Here is an 18,144-nt window from a genome sequence, read left to right as displayed (position 1 = left end):
TGTTGAAAGCTGTTCAAGCCAAGCTGAACAGGGTCAGTAGCTATGCTGTTTGGTAATGAAAATTGATTCCCTGGTGTTGTGATAGCTCAGACCTGGGAGATATTTAATGTGTTTTCTCTGAAGTGGTGAATATAAAAATATGTGGGAAATGAGATCTGTTTTGTGAGAATGGGCTTCCCAAGCCTTGCTGAGGTCATATGTCCCTTCCATAAGAAACATATGCATACATCACCTGCAAAGAGTATTATTTGGTGGTTCAGTGAAGCTGGGTTAGACTTCTAGGCAGATTTATAAACAGCAGCATGGTAGATGCTGGCTCAGCACTTTAGGCAAAGGATTTGTGGAGTAGTAGTTACTTTGGATAAGCAGAGCTGTTTCATTTTTCAAATAATGAAGTTAACACAAATCTGTCTGACCTCTTTTATTTTGGAATACTCTGCTTCCTTGTACCTCTGAGTTTGGAAACCACCTTTTGGTAGAAAGGTAGAATAGGCAAGTTGGAGTATGTGCTGGATATTGCTGTTTTGTTGATTTGTTATGGGGTGCTGTCATTGGGGCTGTCTCCATTTGAGCGAAGGGAATGAGGGATGCCAGTCCATATATAACTTCACATTATATAGGCAAGTCAAAGACAAAAGGGCTGCTTTATATGCCTGTCATACACATAGGATTATATCCTATATATGGCCCAAAGTGAAGCTGATACTTCAGTAAAAGCTTTGTGTGCAACTTTCTTATCTCAGTCAGTCACAAACTGACATATTTATTAGCAAGACGGGTACAAAAACTCACTCCAGTCACCTAAATATTTTACAAGTAAAAAAGGAGGTAATACAAGCAAAGCTGTGCTGTTAGTTAAAACATAAGATACACTAATCATAAACATAAGATACATAAAACATAAGATACACTTACACTACCCATACTGTAGTGATACTGCAACTTGAAGTGTGAAATACACTGAGTCTTTGTGTCACCAGGTGTAGAGTTTGTAAAAGAGCAGCATGAACAAAGTGCATCTGTTTGTCCTGTTTCTGGGATGCCTCACAGTCCACTCCCTGAGGTGGCTGCTGGCATCAGGAACGTTTGTGGAAGTGGGGAAGCTGAAGACCTAGTGGCCATGGAATTGCTGTACAGTTCTGGCTGCTCTTCTGTTGTTCAGCCCACTGTCATCCCATCATAACAGTGCATAAGTGGACAAAAAATATATGATCATTTTCTTTTCTCTATCCTCTCTGCCCCTCTCCAGAAATTCAGTTCTTTAAACCTGACTTGATTCAAGCATTTGATTTGCATTTCTCCCCTCAAAGGACCGGCTGCCTCAGTGTGTAGTAAAGTTTGAAGGCTCCATCAAGACAATGACATGGCATGTATTTTGCCATGAAGGCAAAGGAATTCTCATGCTCTGTGTGATGATGAAGTCATCTTGACTGCTAACCAGAATGTTGACTCCAAGGTCAAGCTTGCTGAAGGGGAAAAAAATCAGACTAATTTCACTGCTAAAAGCCCTATGAAAATAATAAATCAATATTTGATCTACTTAGTGATGGTAAGGAACCGGGTCTCTGAAACAGTCTGGGTTTAATACTATTTCAAGTGAGAAAAACCTATTGATGAGAAATGCATGAAAAATTCTACTCTGTGGTCACATGCTAAGTAAAATAACTATTTTAGCCATGGTGAATTTTTATGGCCTGAGCAGGATAAAAGGATACTCTATTCCATAATTTCACCACTTGTCTTGAATTTATCCTGCATGCAAAATGCTTAAACACCAGCTGCCTGTGATAACACAGGGCACAGGGTTTTGTGTGGGAGCAGATGAAAGCCTGAGATAGGTCTGACTGCAGGCATACACAGAAATAAGTCCTAGCCATAAAAATGTGAATCTTGGTGTCCAGGGCTGGTAGGCTTTAAGCAGGTAGAATTGGCTGGGAATTAACTTTCTCACAACTGACACAAAATTTGAGTGTAAAATTTAGGAGCTTGAGCTTATATAACGCATGTGTTTATGCAAGATATGGCCTAGGAAGATATCTGAAGGAGGAAGATGAGAGAGACCTGAATGATGCAACCTGAAAGTTTACCCTTGCTAAAACTTCAGAAAACCTCCCGACTGATGGAGTTGGGATAAGCAGACCGATGTCCTGTAAAGGCAGCCATGTTCACTGTGGTGAAGGTAAATGTTGCATGAGCAGAGCTGAAAAAGGTTTGCTTTTCTATCAAAGTGCAGCTAAAAGATGCTGCACTTCATTGCCTATGCTTGTTTGAACTCTGCCACCAAGAAGCCTTTTATATTATCCTCATCTTTGTCAGCACAAGGGACTCTTCAGCCTGCAGCTGCTAGCCAAAAAATGTGGGTCAGGTGATAGCAGACTTGTCCATTTACCAGGGGCATGTTTATGTGGTTATAACAGCAAGAACTTTGCAACAGCTGGGGTTGCACAGTGTGTGTGAAGCTGTGTTTGGTGCTGGTGAAATGCCCTTGCCTCAGAGTTCTTACCATGCCTCACCACATCGCCCAGCCTGGATCAATGAGCATGAAAAGAAGTAGGAACTTTTGGCCTTTGTGCTGTGCTCTGCAAGATAAGTAACACAGGACATCTCTGTTGCTGATACAATACAAGTATTTGTTCCTTCTGTAGCAGATGCCTGTCTCAGCTTTCAAAAAAGGCCAAATATCTGCGAGACAGAGGAGCAAGGGAGAGGCCTTCTTGTAACTGAGGTTATGGATCTCTTCTGAGGCTGTGCCCAAATACCTCACAGCTTGATTTAGATTTCTGCATTTCACCATTCTTCTTTAAAATAATTTTATCTTTATAAATTAAAATTATATTGTATACAAAATAAAAATAGTTATATATGGTCAGTATGTATATAATAAAGAAGATATTATATATATTTACATAGCTCATAAACTATATTTTATTATAAACTTCATAGAATATATGATAGAATCTCTCTGTATCACATAATAAAGCTATGTGTATCTGTGTGTGTGTGTGTGTGTGTGTGTATGTCTGTGTGTAGGCCTAAGTTTCCTCGTAGCAATTTTAGGTGCATTATTGGTAGTTGTTTTGTTTCTGTTTTGATTTGTATCTTAGCAAAGCTGCAGCTATGCCATGTTTGATGTTAACGGTTCAATTTGTAGACCAGTTGTTCTCTTTGGCACTTTCTTGTATCTCTGGGACTACTGGGATACTGAGGAGATTGCTGTGTTTTTATTTTCTGAGAACATCTGCATGTTTGGAGATGGAAGGTTGCATGTGTGACCCCTAACTTCCCAAAATCCAGACAGTTCATAAATAGCACAAGGAATTAATTCTGAGAATGTTGTTATTTTCAACATCATTTAATTGGGTTCTGGTGCTTCTCTTCCAAAACTTGGAAATGGCAATTCTGACAAGCTCAGCTCCAGCTATCTCTTGAACGTAATAGAGGGCAAGTAATAACTTTTCAAACCTTTCCCTAATGCTTTTTTGCAGTGTTTCTGTTACATTTCTTCTGTAACTGTCGCCAGCTAGATACTGAATCCTGATATGATGACTGCAAGAATGGTGTTCTGTGAGTTTCAAACAAGGAGCTTTGAACAGATTATATAGCTGTGCAATGTGGTTGCACTGAATGCCATGAACAGGGTACAAGCTCTGAAATTATTCCATGTTAATTACCATGGCAAGATGGAGAACATTACATGCTGGTGATTACCACCTTCCATCCAGAACTGCATTTCAGTTGTGCTGTGTAACTATTAACCAGCTTGTGCTGTGTCCCAGTCCCAGACACAAGAAAAACTTGTACATGAGACAAAGCCAGCTGGAGAGGCTGCAGAGAGGAACATCCAACTCTTGCTTCAAGGAGGAGGGGACTCCAGAATACCATGAACAAATAGCACCTAAAATATACTTCTAAACAACTCCAAACTGTAAGGGCTAGATTCAGCACCAGAGGCAGGGTTCTTTATTTTTCGTGTAAATACCAACTAGCAATTCAGGAGTTTTGTATCCTAGTTGTCATCCCAGATTTTTCTCATGCATTTTTAGTTTCTTGGAAGGTAATGAATTAGTGGGACAGATCTGGGAAGCTAGGTCTAGATAATTCTTAGCAGTAGAAGTGTTGTGATCCTGAGATAGAACTGTGTACTAGAAATTAGCTCACCTTCAAGGCTTCCTGGCTGCAGTATCCCAGTGACCTCTGCACTAGAGTTCAATCCTCGTCTCTGTATTGCAGTGGGGAAGCCTGCAGCTTGGTTGTGCAAACTGGACCTAGAAGCAGAAATAGCTTTTGCCGTGTAGACTGACAGTCTTGCTCTTTGATAAAGACTGCAGGTAAAAGTAGTGGACCAGAGTCACTGTCTCAGTCCCACCTTGTGGCAGGAAGGAAGGCTCAGAAAATCTGCCAGGGAGAAGGGGGAAGTATTAGAATGAGGAAAGAACAGCTACAACAATAAACAAATGTTTATTTCTATCTATTCAATAGAGAGAATTACAAAATAATCTTGGTGTGCAGTCATCTGATTCATAGGCTTTAAGGCCAGAAAGGAGGACTGTGTTGTCATTATTATTGTCCATTCTGGCCTCCTGCATGTCTGGCCTCCTGGTCATTTCTGCACCAAAGCCTTCAGTTTGAAATACACAGCACAGCTGCAGGCTGTGCAGGGAATGCACTGAGAACAGCCCTGAGGAAAAAGGTGTGCAGCTGTTGAAGGATGAAAAGCTGGCAATATGGAAGAAATTCTTTACTGTGAGGGTGGTGAGGCACTGGAAGAGATTGCCCAGAGAAGTTGTGGATGCCCCATCCTTGGAAGTGTTTGGTGCCAGGCTGGATGGGGCTTGGAGCAAGCTGGTCTAGTGGAAGGTGTCCCTGCTTATGGCAGGGTAGTTGAAACAAGATAATTTTTAGGGTTGCTTCCAACCCAAGCCATTCTATATTACTACCATATCCTGAGCAAATATTTGCATAATATCTTTCTGATTAACATCAGCTGCAGCAAAGTTAGTCCCTGATCATTCATTTCCATCCCTTCAAAACTTCATTTTTAAAAAGGACTGTCCTAGTGATAGCATTTAAAGCAAGCTGAGATGTCACTGAGCTCAGCTCTGCCAGCTCTTGTGGGCCTAAATAAAGTCTGCTAACTTCAAAAGGTCCAATATTTGCCTCCCCTACACCCCAGAAAATAACACTGATTATTTATCTTCTCTGTTACCTTGCCTCACAAAGCAGAGTGGTTGATGCTGCTCTAAGACTATCAGATTCTTGCTTTTTCTTCAGGAGCAATGAGAAATATCAGGGTGTAGGAGAAACAAAATTTAACATTGCTCTTATTGTAAGAAAGAAGTTAGAAGAAAGCTCAGAAGTGCTCCTACTAATGCTTACTAGGCTGAGTCTGATGGTGCTTACCCCTGTGAATTAATTAGACCTTCCCTGCTCCTCTACATTATAAGAAAACCAAGTCTAAGACAAGGAGGAGGCAAAGTGTGAGAGGAGAAAGTGATAGCATTTCACTGAGTCTAATTTTCATTATTGCTTGGAAATGTTACAATTAAAAACTTTACAACTTCATGTGTGTATGTATATATATATATATATATATATATATAAAATAACTTTGTTGTTTAATTGAGTGTTTTCTTGTCTGCTTGCTAGCATAGAATCAGTTCTGATCTTGTGCATGTCATTGGCCCTGTGCTGCAAACAGCTAAATGAGCATCTCCTAGTTCAGGTGCTGAGTTTTCTTCTCATGATTGTTCAGAAGTGGAAGGTACAGTAACTGTGGATTTGTAGCAGAGTTATCTTCATTATAGAAGAGCTAAATGCTGAACCTATATAGTATTCTTGATGTAGTTCACTCTTTTCACACCTATTCACCAATGTTTTTACATAGATCAGCTGAAAATACAGCAGAGAGAAGTCCAGGGTAAGTCACAGGACCGACCTTCTGATCTGCCTTCATATAGGCAATATCCCAAGAAAACAGATGTGAGTAGGTGCTTTGTAGTTTGCCTCAGTGAGGCAGACTAGGTGGTATGAAGCCCTTTATTTCTGTTAGTAAGGCTGTGATTCCTCAGCCACAGTGTTTATGTTGGCCCCAGTTGGTCTCTAATGCAGAAAGCCACATGCTGATATGATAAGCCTGAGGAGTTCAGCAGGAGATTTTGCAGCTGGACAGGACATTTCAGTGTAAAGCTTAATTGGAGATGGGATGCTTGAGTGCAGCAGCTATCTGTGATTGCTGTGTTCACAGAGGAGCAGCTTGGTTTATTTGGACCAATTCTGCAGAATGCTAAGTGGCTTCCAAGTTTAAAGCTGCTGGGAGAGAAGAACACCAAGATATCTCCCCTATCTCTTTCAAAGTGGAAAACATCAGTGGCAGTTTTCAGTGACATCATCTCGCCTTGCATTCAGTTCCTGGCAGCAGGCTGCTGTACTGCTGACAGGAGGCAGGAATGGCACTGTAGCCATGGAGTAGCTCTGGAGAAGCACTGTCCAGCTTCATGCTGCTGCCCTACAGCACTAGCTGCCCCCTAAAGAACACAGTTCTGCAGCTCCAGAACCACAGCAGGATTCACCACAGGGAGGAGTCACCCACCTGAGAAGTGGCATTTCCCACCCTTGATTCTACGTGACAGAAAAGCAAGCAAGGCTTCAGCAGTAGTACCAATTAACAAGAGTTGTAAATCATTGCATGAGCTCTTGATTAGAGATCCCAGTTCTGTGTGGAATTTCCTGTCTGATTATGAAGGGGCTGAATGGAGCTGGCAGAGTAAAACAGCCAGTGAAAAAGCTGGCAGCAGCAGACAGCAAGTAAGAATGAGAAATTTCACAATACCCAAATGCATGGATTTCCTTGTTTGTCTCTTGCTGTGATATCGTCCAAAACCTAAGAAAGGCAGACTGTGCATCCAAGGAATTGGAAAAGTGATGATGAACATTATATGGGATCAGTTATAGAATCATCTCCTCAAAGGACAGTGTGGGATAAAATGGGAAGTAGATTTGTTAAAAACATGAACAGTGAAGAGAATGAGCATAATCTTCAGCTTCTATATTCACAACTTATTTTCTTGTGCCCACTTAGAAACTTGGGATAAATGTCCATTTTTATCAGGACTTCTGCCTCCCTTTTTCTTTTATTCAGCCCCAGTGTTAGGGACAAAATGTAACATTTTCTGTTCTTTCAAGGTAGAAATGAGCAGAGTTGGAGGACACTACTCTATGGAAACTGCTGATTTATGTCTTTACTTCAATATCTCTGGTTTTCACCTCATCTAGCCTTGATCAAACCATATAGTACTGGAGCACAGATATGACATGAATCTTAATAACCATGTTCATCTGTTATTAGAAGCAATTTGGTCTTAATTGTCCTCATGTTTGACAGATGAGACCAAAATCCTCTGCCTATATAAACTGGTATTTGCATTATGACTGTGTGTATTACATGAGAGGAAGAGGAGACTTCATGCTATTTCTTCACTTTGATCTTGGTTAGCAAGAATAAGAATTGTGATTCTAGGTTTTGTCACATAGATGCCAGTCCAATTTACCTGTCAGTACCCTTGTGGTGCTGCAGTGTATTTCATGGACGCTGATTTGAACTAATCACTTAGGACTCAGTTTTTTAAAACTATTAAGAGTGCTCAGTTATTTTTGTGAAGAAATCAAGAACTGAGTTTTGCTCTAAAAACTGTTTCCAAAATTCTGATGTCCCAGATATTCTTGTTGCAGTTGAACAAAATTTTCGAACATCTTCAGCTCAGTGTGCTCCTCTCCAAATCTAGCCATTTAATTTAGGGTCTCAAAGGAGATTAGAGATCCTGCCAACATATGTCCTGTAGCTCTGTATTCTCAAGCCCATTACAGGCTTTGTAGAAATGGTTCCATTTAAGTGGAGACTTTAGTCAACAGTTTAATGAAGCTGCTGTATTTTCACATGTAGACATTTCAGACAGCTTTAAACATGATTCACTTAAGATCATAGGAATGGAATCTATTTCCCAGGACCCTGATGTAAATGTATTCATTACTATTTCCTATCCATGCGTTCCTGTGCCAATATTGTCTTTCAAATAGCTTTTTGCTCTCTCCAGTGTAAGCAGTTTAATATATTTATACAAGGTAATTATCTCTCTCTCTGTGCTCATTTGCTAAACTGAATGAGACAAGCTCTTTAGTATTCTGGTTCTCCATTCTCCTCCTCATCCTAGAAGATTTTTTTAGCTCACGTTGCTGTTTGAATTATTCTTTCGGGTATATGGTGATCAAAACTGTTCAAGACTGAGGTGTCAGCACAGCCTGATATCAAGATATTCATTTTCCCATCTTCAGGAATTATCTCCTTGATACATCCCCGGATCTTACTTCCTTTTGTGCCAGTGCAACAGGCAAGTACCCTTGCAGTATATTCAAACTGATAGTCTATATGTGCTTGCTACCTCCTGCCTCTGCTACACATGCACTTGTATGCTTGGTGGTAGGCACGAGTCTTCAGAGGGGCTGGGGTGGAAAGGGAGCACAGGCCAGCACAGAGCGTACAGAGGGGCACATGGTGCTCCTGGCAGAGCACACAACTGGAGGGTGTTAGTGCATTTGTCACGCCAGCCACAGCACCAGCTTCATCGCTCCCCGTGCCTCAGGGCTGCACAGCGCTGCCTCCAGCACGGGCAGCTGGCTCCAGAGTGGGACACGAGGCTGGCTCAGGGCGATTCACTGCACCTCCTCTGCAGCAGGCCCTGCACCAGCCAGCCAGCATTAGGATCTGGGTGGGAAAGTTTACATAAAAGTAGTAAGGGGGGCTTTCCTGGTGGCTTTGCTTTCATGAACCCACCACTCCTCCTCCCCCAGACTGATTTGTTTGTTCAGGCTTGGTTGCCTCCAGCAACACATTATTAGTGCGAACTATGGTGTATCCTGGGAGACCTGCGGGATTCCCCGCAAATCTTTTGAGTTTTTCGTCTCCAAGGAGGAAGAGACACAAAGGCATTTCACTCTATTGACACAGTTGCATGTGCATTGTTCCCCTTCTTGGAGTGTTGGTGTGTCTCTTCAGCAGATGCTGTAATTGGACTGCTGCACAGTCTTCATCTTGCATCTTTGTCTCAGGGAATAGATTATGCTTTTCTTGGTAAAGCCACCAAACTGCACTGCTTAAAAGGCTGTATTTGAAAACATGCTTAGCTGAAGAGGTTTCAGCAGAGCTGTGTGCTTATTGTTGCACACACAGATCTGTCCTTGCTGATGGTAGACCTTAGGCTTTCAGAGTAAATCTGGCCTTAAGATAAATGCAGGTTGTATTACACATGAGCAGTTTTCCTTGATTTAGCATGGCTGCAAAGGCAGTGAAGACACAGTGACAATGGATTAACAACATGAGCATGTTCTCAGGGCACTGCTTAGACCATACATCTCTGCTAAAATCAATGCCACTGCAAATTCTTTAGATATAACAAGTGTAATGAGATCTTCCCCACAATGTGATCAAACTCTGCAGGTATGCTTTTGATCTCTGCTTGGTTTGAAATTACAGGACTCAGCTTCAGCTCCTTTGGCTGTTCTGTGTCCCAGGCTTGCAGGAACCAGTCTGTGTGTCACAGCACAGTTCAAACATCATGAAGAGCACTTGATTTCCTGATTAGTCACGTACGTGTCCAGAGATGGACAGCATCAGATGAACTGATCTCCCATAAAGGTCAAGGCAGCTTAGCTAAGAGAGGTCAGTGCTCCAGTAGAAAAGGCATCAACAACAGATGGCATCTCAGTAAGAGAGAAGTCAGAGGCAATGAACATGAGGGTTCTCATAAGGGTGATGCTGTCAGTAATGAGGGGCTATTAGAGGGCAAGGGAGTTAGGGAAATGCAGAGAAGGTGTTTTGAGTGTGATCTACTTTCATCGGGTGATTCAGTTGTCAAGAGACTCAGATGTTAAAAAGTGGTGACTGGGGCTTTAGCCCTGTCCTCCTGCCAAGCTGATCCAGGTCTGCCAGAGGGTGGGGGCCTGCTAGGGCAAAAGGGTGAGCCATGCTCTGCTGAGATTGACAGTCCAGCTGCATCCACAGAACAAAACCAGTTTGTCTCGCGCATCTGAACAACCTAAACCTGAACTAATGGAACAAACTTGTGTGAAAGGAGAAGGGTTTTGCCAGAGCTCCTTGTCTACTGGATAAAAGGAAAAGCAGGTCAGTAGAAATCAACCCATCCCTCATCAGATGGCAGGGAGAAGAGTGACTCCTCAATGAGCAAAGGCATTTGAGAATAACCTGGTAATTCCTGGATCATTCTCAAGTCAAACAGCACGGGACCAGGACCCAGGAGGCTTCTCCTGCTAGACCTGGAAACCGAGCTCATGTGCCTCTTGATATCTTTCTCCAGGGAAGAAGTAAGGGGGAAGAAAATACAAGGATGGATGACTAGGCTATACTTTTTCTGCATTTCAGTTATTTCAGGTATTTCTTAGTGAACAGCTTTAATCCCCCTGCTTAAGCCCACCTCCTTCTTTACAGAAGAGTTTCAAGGTGGCTCTTGAGCCTCCCAGCAGCCAGTGCTCTAAGAAATGCTCTTTAACCCACACAGTCCCTTTTCCCTTTCTTCACCATGGGATTTTCTCTCTTCCTGCCCAATTTTTCTCTTCTGGGTGCTTCTCTACTTCTATTTCTTGCCAATTTAAAATAATTTAAATGCTTAAAAGCTTTGATGCTGGTGGCATCACCGTGTTTCTTGTGGGTGACCTGCTGCATCCTGCATTCCCTTTTGGCAGGGAAAGGAAAATGAGTAAAGGGACTGTCATTCCCCTTTACTTGGCAGAAGGCCCTTCTGCATGCAGAAGAATTTCTTCATAATCTACTTCCAAACTTAATTTTTTCTTTGTTGACTGGATAATTTAAGTAGCACTGTTGCAAAGTAGTGAAGTAATAATAGTCTTTGAGAAAATACCAATTCTAGCAGAAGCTAATGCTTTACTGCAGTGCCCTGCAGTGTCATTTAAATTCCATCATTGACAATAATTTCTGCACCTTACAGGAATCTGAAGCTGCAATATTTCCCTAGACATTTTCTATTTTGTATGATGGTAGGATTTCTTATACCTGGATTTCTACCATCACATTAAAAAAAAAGTGTATTATCTTTAAAACTCAATTTTATGGATGAAAATTTTGTGGATATTTTCATTTTTCTAATTTCATTCATTAAATCATTCCCCCACCTCTCAAAAAAAAAAAGCTTTATTTTCTATACTCAAACACTATGAGTAGTGTTTGAGTGTAGACGTCTTCGCTTGAATTAGCATAAATTGGGAAAATGCTACTCAAGGTGATGAACCAGTTTTGGAGGCAAGTGGTCTCTATGCTTAACATCATAGCCACCCAGAGTCCTCATGCAGTAATCTAGAGAGACATATAATACAGGCAAATTGCTAGAGTCACACCTGTCACCTGTCACCTACCTGAAATGAAAGTGTAAAATATGTTCTTGTGCCATTTTTAATCTAATTGCCTGGTAATCATCAGTAGGTAAATATTCCTCACTATGTTTCCTGAAAAGTTTAAGAACTTAACACTCCCTATATATTTCTTTAGTTTTTTTTTGTTTCAAAAGCCTTCAATCCCAGTTCGCTTTGGCAAATGCAGTATTTTTTTCATGTAAGTGGAGCTGGCTTTGCAATGTGTTTAATAAAGTCAGTTTCCTACTTGACTATGTGCAACCAAAAGGGCAGATATTTAAAAAGAGGAAAACACTATGGTGAATGTACAGTAATAGTCTCCAAATTGTATGCTGCATCTGCCAGTACAGTTTACTTTAAACTAATTTTCAAGTCAACATTTGTAAAACACAGTGAACAAATGGTAAAAATGGTGAAAATAAAACTTCTGTTAAAAAATAGGTGCTAGACTCACTAAGGCAATGAACTATGGCCATGGCATGTTTTTGTGCTTTCTGTGTCTTCTGTGATGAATAGCAGGACTGTTGAGCACTATAAGCATAAAGTAAAATTTAATTCCTGTGATGAGGTAAGATAGTGGGAAGAGTAAAGATCCTCCAAGATAATTTTTTACTCTGTGTTTTCTCCCACAGAAATTTGAATACAAAGGCTGCCTTTATCAACTGCATGGGTTTTTTTCCCCTCAGCTTCTCATACTTTATAATTTGGCTATGAATTTTAAAGAATGGAGCAGAGATTAGAAATTAGCACCCTTTGTGTCCTATTGAAGGCATATCAACCCCTCCTCCTTAGACACTGCAAAATTCCTTGCTAATAAGGCTGATTGAACAAGTCTTCATTAAACTGCATGTTGCTGGCCTGGAGAATTTGTCTCCATCAGCCATTCAGACCATGACCTGGACAAATCAACCGTGATGCCTCAGATGTGAAAAGCCTTTGTTTGGCTTCTCACGTTCTGAACACAATTAGTAGCTCTGCAACTCATCCCCTTGGCCAAGGTAGAGTCATGCTGTCCCTTGCTGTAACTACTGGTCTTGAGGAAAGTCTCTCTGAGCATTGCTCAAGTGATTCAGTAGAATGTGATTTTAACCATGTAACTCCCAGTCCCATGGAAATGAGTGGCACCCAGTTGGTATAGTCATTCTGTACTGTCTGTGCTGGCAGTGTAATAGGAAATGTAATTGGACAAAATTTCCACTAAACTGAGGTAAAGAAACTGACTTATGCAATATGTCTGTAATTAGGGTGACTGAGGCTTCGCTCAGCTTCCAGACACTGTGGTCCAGATGTTTACCACCTCTTCTTTCAACCAGGAGCAAGTTACAGTAGATGTGACTTTTGTGTAACATGGCAGAATACACAAGTTTTTCATTAAAAATCATCTTCTACTTGAAGATAAAGTTATTATAAATTATACAAATAAAGGAGACAGCTTTTTGTAATAGTCATTAAAGGCTTAGGAGCTGTTTCACAAATATGTAACTCCTTGAACATGTCAGAGTTTGCTTTGCTCCAAAAGAATGAAATGCCAGAGTTTTAAGCTTTATTTCCTCCTCATAAATTCTGAGGACTGTACATTTACTTTGGCACTGGTTTTGCTGCTTCTTCAGATTATGTTTCTGTTCTCTTCGGTGTGAAGTGGTATGCCTTTTACTTACTATAGTTAGGAGTTAAGATTTCAGATTTTTTGCCTCAGGCACTGGTTGGAGCCTTTCTCTGTTATGTGCCTGCAAGTCACAAGGCAGCAGAAGCATGCAGCAGGTAAGCCAGGGTACTCTGTCTATGCATATAATTATCTGTATTTCTATATATATGGGTGGAGGTGCATGGATACATACTCTCATTTGTAAATTCTTGAAAGACTTCAAACAAAAATCTCAATTGTGTTTTTTGTTGGAAGGGATGGGTGAACATCAGACCAGCTCAACCAAGTGGTCTTCAATCAGACAGGTCTTAACAGTGCTTTGTGTTCCCCCTGACTTCCTCATCCACCCCATCCCTCTCTATGCACACAGATCCCGGTCTCCTCAACCACGGCACACATTGCTTTGCAGCAGCAGGGGAAATGTTTTTTTTTCAGTTGGAATCCAACCAGGATGTGAGGAAAATAGCATTTTACAGACACTTCTGAGCCAGCCTTGTCTTTTGGGGCACAGGGCTCCTGCCTACAGCTCAGAGGCCAAGAAGGGCTTGGTCACTTGAGATAGGAGATGCATCTGAAGGGATCCATTTCAAATGGATTTAAATGGCAGGCATGGTTAGGACACCCTTAAGGGTTGAAGGAGGCATCTCTCAGAGTTCTCAGCATGAGAAGAGGACCAGCTGGACAGTGGTCTGTCACCTGTGAACTTCTCTACACATTTTTCTTCTCACAGACCTTAAACTCTTATTGGCAAAAGTCTGCTTCAGGCATGTGGATTTATGTAACAAGCAGAAACTTGTCAGAGACTATGTCTCATAGATTTCCCAGGTATCAGTGGGTTTGGCTATTCATATTTTCAGTCATGAGAAGTTGTATTTAGCTCTGACTAGTGCCTGGATTATGCCACATGTTATATAGATGAGGAGTATCTGGCTTTCAGTTAACCTTTTCTCCTAATGTATTTTGATGCCTTTCATTCCCTGTGTTTTGGGTTTTTTTGCTTTGATTGTATCCTGGCCTAAACCATCTTGTCCTGCTAGGATGATACTACAGAAACCCATTCTGGATTACTGAGCTTTAATTTTGTCATCTTTTCCTCCCAAGAAAGGGATCCTGGAATGGCAGCTGTTCAGAATTCAGTGGTTGCAAAATAATTGATAAACAAGCCAAATGCTGCTGACTCAGGATTGTGTTCAGCCTGGGCTTGGTTCCTTCTCTCTTTCTCAACTGCTGCAGGATGAATACAGGCCAACAGTGACAAGATCCTTCTCAAGAGCAAGTCCTTATCTGTTATCTATGCTTCAAATGCCTCAGGAAACAGAGTTAAAACAGACTTTCATACAGCTTTCATATTTTGTAAGGATGAATAGGAATAAAAGAAATATGAATGTGAGGTGTGATAAAAATTACATCTTCTCAGGGGTGGCTGGGAGAATGTAGAGACCCCTCAGCAATTTGTTCTGCAGTGAGATCCATTAGGCTGCCAAGCAGGCCCCAGCAGTAAAAGCTCTATTGGTTTGCTATCTACAACACTACCTGCCAGAGAGGTGTTAAACATCCAAAGGACAATCTAGACACACAGTATTTATCAGCTGGCTCTAGTTTTTCTGTGGGGTTGTTGGAAAGGTATTGTGGCCACACTGGATTTTGACTGAGCTTCCATCAAGGTCCGTGGTGGGGTTTTGACAGACTAGACCCAAACTGGCAATAGCAGGGTGGGTAGGATCCTTCCCTAGGATGAGAGACGTGAAATTCAGGTTGAGCTCTTGTGAAAGAAAAACAGAGTTGAACTTAGGTTTTCCACAGCCAAGCAGAGGCTGAGTTACCAGCTTAACAGGCATTTTGGAGTGAATTTATCCTTTACATTTTTCACAAAGGCTGTTGACAGTTTTTGAGACATTGTGCTTAGAGATAATAACAGCTCTATATTGCATGTATTTTTTGGAAAGCAGATTTTATTTCTTTCCCCACTAATCTGATTCTATCCCTAATTTGAGTTAATTAATGTGCACATTTTAAAAGTTTTTTTTGTATTAGACAAAAGGTCAAGGTACTGCCACCTTTTAAGGAAAAAACCTGTTTCCTGAGAAACAAGCTTGCTTCAGGATGTCTGTGACATCCCAGCACCCCATGCAGTGCTCTGTCATGGTGGCCAGATTAATTATGGACCCTAATTGGGAACAAGAAACAAAAGAGGGAGTCTAGGGAAAGATGACTTCATCTCCCTGCTCATCTTACATTACTGTTCTGCACAAAAAGATTGAGGCAACAGACAGAACAGCAAACAAAACTATCTACATAGAGTTTTCCCTTGGCTGAGAAGAGAAAGGATAAAATGAGAAAAGGAACACTGTTCACCTGGAAAGTCACAAGAGCAGGTCTGAGTTTTCATCTTTTCCAGGCAGCATGTTTGTTTAAGCCCACACCTTTAAAAGTTTTTGTTCAAGCAGTTTGTCCTTGGGCTAATTTCTCCATCTCATTCTCCTTTAGCCTCAACTTGCTATGAGCCTGGGAATTTTTAGCCTCTGTGAAAGAAGTTTTTTCTTACACTGACAGAGGACGCCTTGTCTGCTACATGAAGTTGTTACAACAAGGTGTGGGAGGGAAGTGAGGCATGACGGTGTTGCATAAGGGACAGCTTCACGGTTGGCAGACCTGGGGGATTACAAAACAAATGTTCTGGTTCTTCCATTAATTGTTTAATTTCAGTGGAGTAGTATAGGCTAAAATTGGCAATGGCCTAGACAGATAGGTTGCCACAAGTAAGGACAGCATGTGGCCATTTCTGATTTACTAGTTGTTTTGGGTTTTTTCTTGGGAAAGGCATCTAACCCCTGATTCTGACTCCTTGCGTATCAACACATACATATCCCTCTAGTAAGGCAGCCATGTCTCTTCTGCAGGCTGGCAGGCACCAGCTTTGTTGCATGCTGTTTGGCACCTTTCCCTCAGGAAAGACTCAAACAGTTGTCCCTGTAGTCCCTGATCACACTCATTCCATCACCTACCCTCACCTCCTTTCATCATTTAATTCACAATCACCATTGTACCAACACCCAGAATTCATAGCTTGGCCTTCCATTTCTGGTTCTGCATCCTGCCACACTCCACCATTCAAACCATAAAGCCATTTACCTTCTGTGGGTAATTTCATGTACCTAAAATTATTTCTATACTGATATAATTTAATGGGTAAATGGCAAATCAATAATTTTTCTGTATTGCAGGTACTTTTTGGCATTACTTTCCAATTATCCAAACAACTTTACCTTCAAACAATCTGTCTGTTTTCCTCAGTGCGTCAAAATATCACACTTTTTTTTTCTACATAGTAATCAATATGGGAAAATGAGAGAAACCTGAATAACCCAAGGAATGTCACAGACGAGCAGAAGGATATTAGCTGTTTCTCAGAGGCACTGACAGATTGTTCCTGTGGTTTTCAGTCTTACACCTGAACTGCTTGGGGCAGAGGTAAGGAAAGAAAAAAATACAGGTTAACCAGGGCATTTGAGAATACCTAGAAGTGTATTTGGCAGGTGGAGCACTCTGAGTTGGTGGACCTGGCTGTTTGGTATATAGGTTGGGTCTCCTTCTCCTTCCTTTATGGTACTAGCTGTGAAGAACTTCCTGGATCATTAAGTCTAATTCCTGCTATCACAAATGTACATATCCTGTTATTGATGTCATAAATTTGTCTGGCTTGGTGTTTAAAAACAGGTGGTTTATTCCTTCCATTTTCCATCTCTAAGACTGGAATCTCATATCCTCCCAATGATCAAAAACCACCTTCAAATTTCAGTCCCTTAGTTTGAGAGAGACTCATGTCTATGACTGAAAAACATAGGAAAATGTTTCCAAGGAAATAAGAAATGACTGGCTGACTGAGTTCTTTAAAATGTGGTATGTGCTTTGCATTTGAAAGTTATCTCTATCTTTACCCAGCTTGGAGTAAATCCAAAACAGTTTCACCTGAGAGGACAAAAGGAAATCCCAATCCTAAAGCCAGTTGGTGACGGAAGAGTTAACGGGACACAGTGGTTCCGCTGTTGACACGGGGAGCAGCCTGCTGAATTTCTGCAAGGTGATGAGCTGAAATGTTTGGCAGTTTGGTTTAGTTTCGCCAAAAAAAAAAAAAAAAAAAAAAAAAAAGGCAAAAAGCAAAAAAAGCAGCTTTTTTACTGGAGGAAGAAACCCCAACACTTGGGGGTTTTGTTCGACGGAGTTTAACGTGAAGTTCCGCTCCCGTTTTGCCGGCTGCTCCCGGTCTGTCCGTCTCCCACCTCCTGGTTTTCTGGGTGTGCCAGACCTGCCCCCGACCTGCACATTCCCCACCTCCCCGCCTGCCCAGCGGGCGGGCCGGCGCGGAGCGCGCTGAGCTCGGGCGGGCAGGGTGCGGGCGCCTTCCTCCGCCGCACCACGGGCACGGCGGGGACAGCCAGCTTCCGAGGGACCCGACCACGCTGAGCGCAGCCAGGACGGATCCCTTCTTCTCGGCCGCCTCGGGTTAGTTTTTTTTGCTTCGGTGGGAGGAGGAGGAGCGGCGCATAAACTTCTTTTAGAAGCAAGGTACTGCAGCGGCGCGGCCGGTGCGCGCCTGGGCAGGCGGAGAGATGGGGGGAAGCATCTCCAGCCCATGAAGTCCAAGGGAACCTCCAACACGATGTTACTGACTTGGGAAAATTTTATTTATAGGCAGAGTTTGGTGCTGTGAGCACTACTGGTAGGATGAAGCAGAGAGTTGACGTTTCGTCCCTTGAGAACGAGTGATTAAAAAGAGAATTGTACTTTGTATGTATGCAAGTAAATCGGCATTTGATTTCCCCCTGTGCCGTATTCACAGCGCGCACTGCACTGGTAGGAGCGCACCGTGTTGTAGAGCCGAGGAGGATGTGGGGGAGGAGTGTGGTTTGGTTCGTGAACTTTCGTGGGACGTTATTTCTCTTCTGATCAGACGGAGGCAAAGTTGGCTGTTTCTCTGTAGTAGAAGATGAAATGAAGCATACGAAAAGAGCTATATTTTCTCCAAATATTGCTGAAATTATAATGGAAATTTGTGTCCGTGC

The 18,144-nt window shown here is 41.9% G+C and overlaps 1 protein-coding gene across 2 annotated transcripts in view; it reads left to right on the top strand.

The window, feature by feature from the left end:
• The window catches only part of STON2 (stonin 2), a 70,389-nt gene that overhangs the window by 22,839 nt on the left and 29,406 nt on the right, over window positions 1-18,144 (top strand). The window lies entirely within an intron of this gene.

The sequence above is a fragment of the Haemorhous mexicanus genome, chromosome 6 (genome assembly GCF_027477595.1).
Source record: "Haemorhous mexicanus isolate bHaeMex1 chromosome 6, bHaeMex1.pri, whole genome shotgun sequence".
Lineage (NCBI taxonomy): Eukaryota > Metazoa > Chordata > Aves > Passeriformes > Fringillidae > Haemorhous > Haemorhous mexicanus.
The sequence above is the reverse complement of the archived record's forward strand: the minus strand, read 5'-3'. Positions and strand labels throughout refer to the sequence as shown.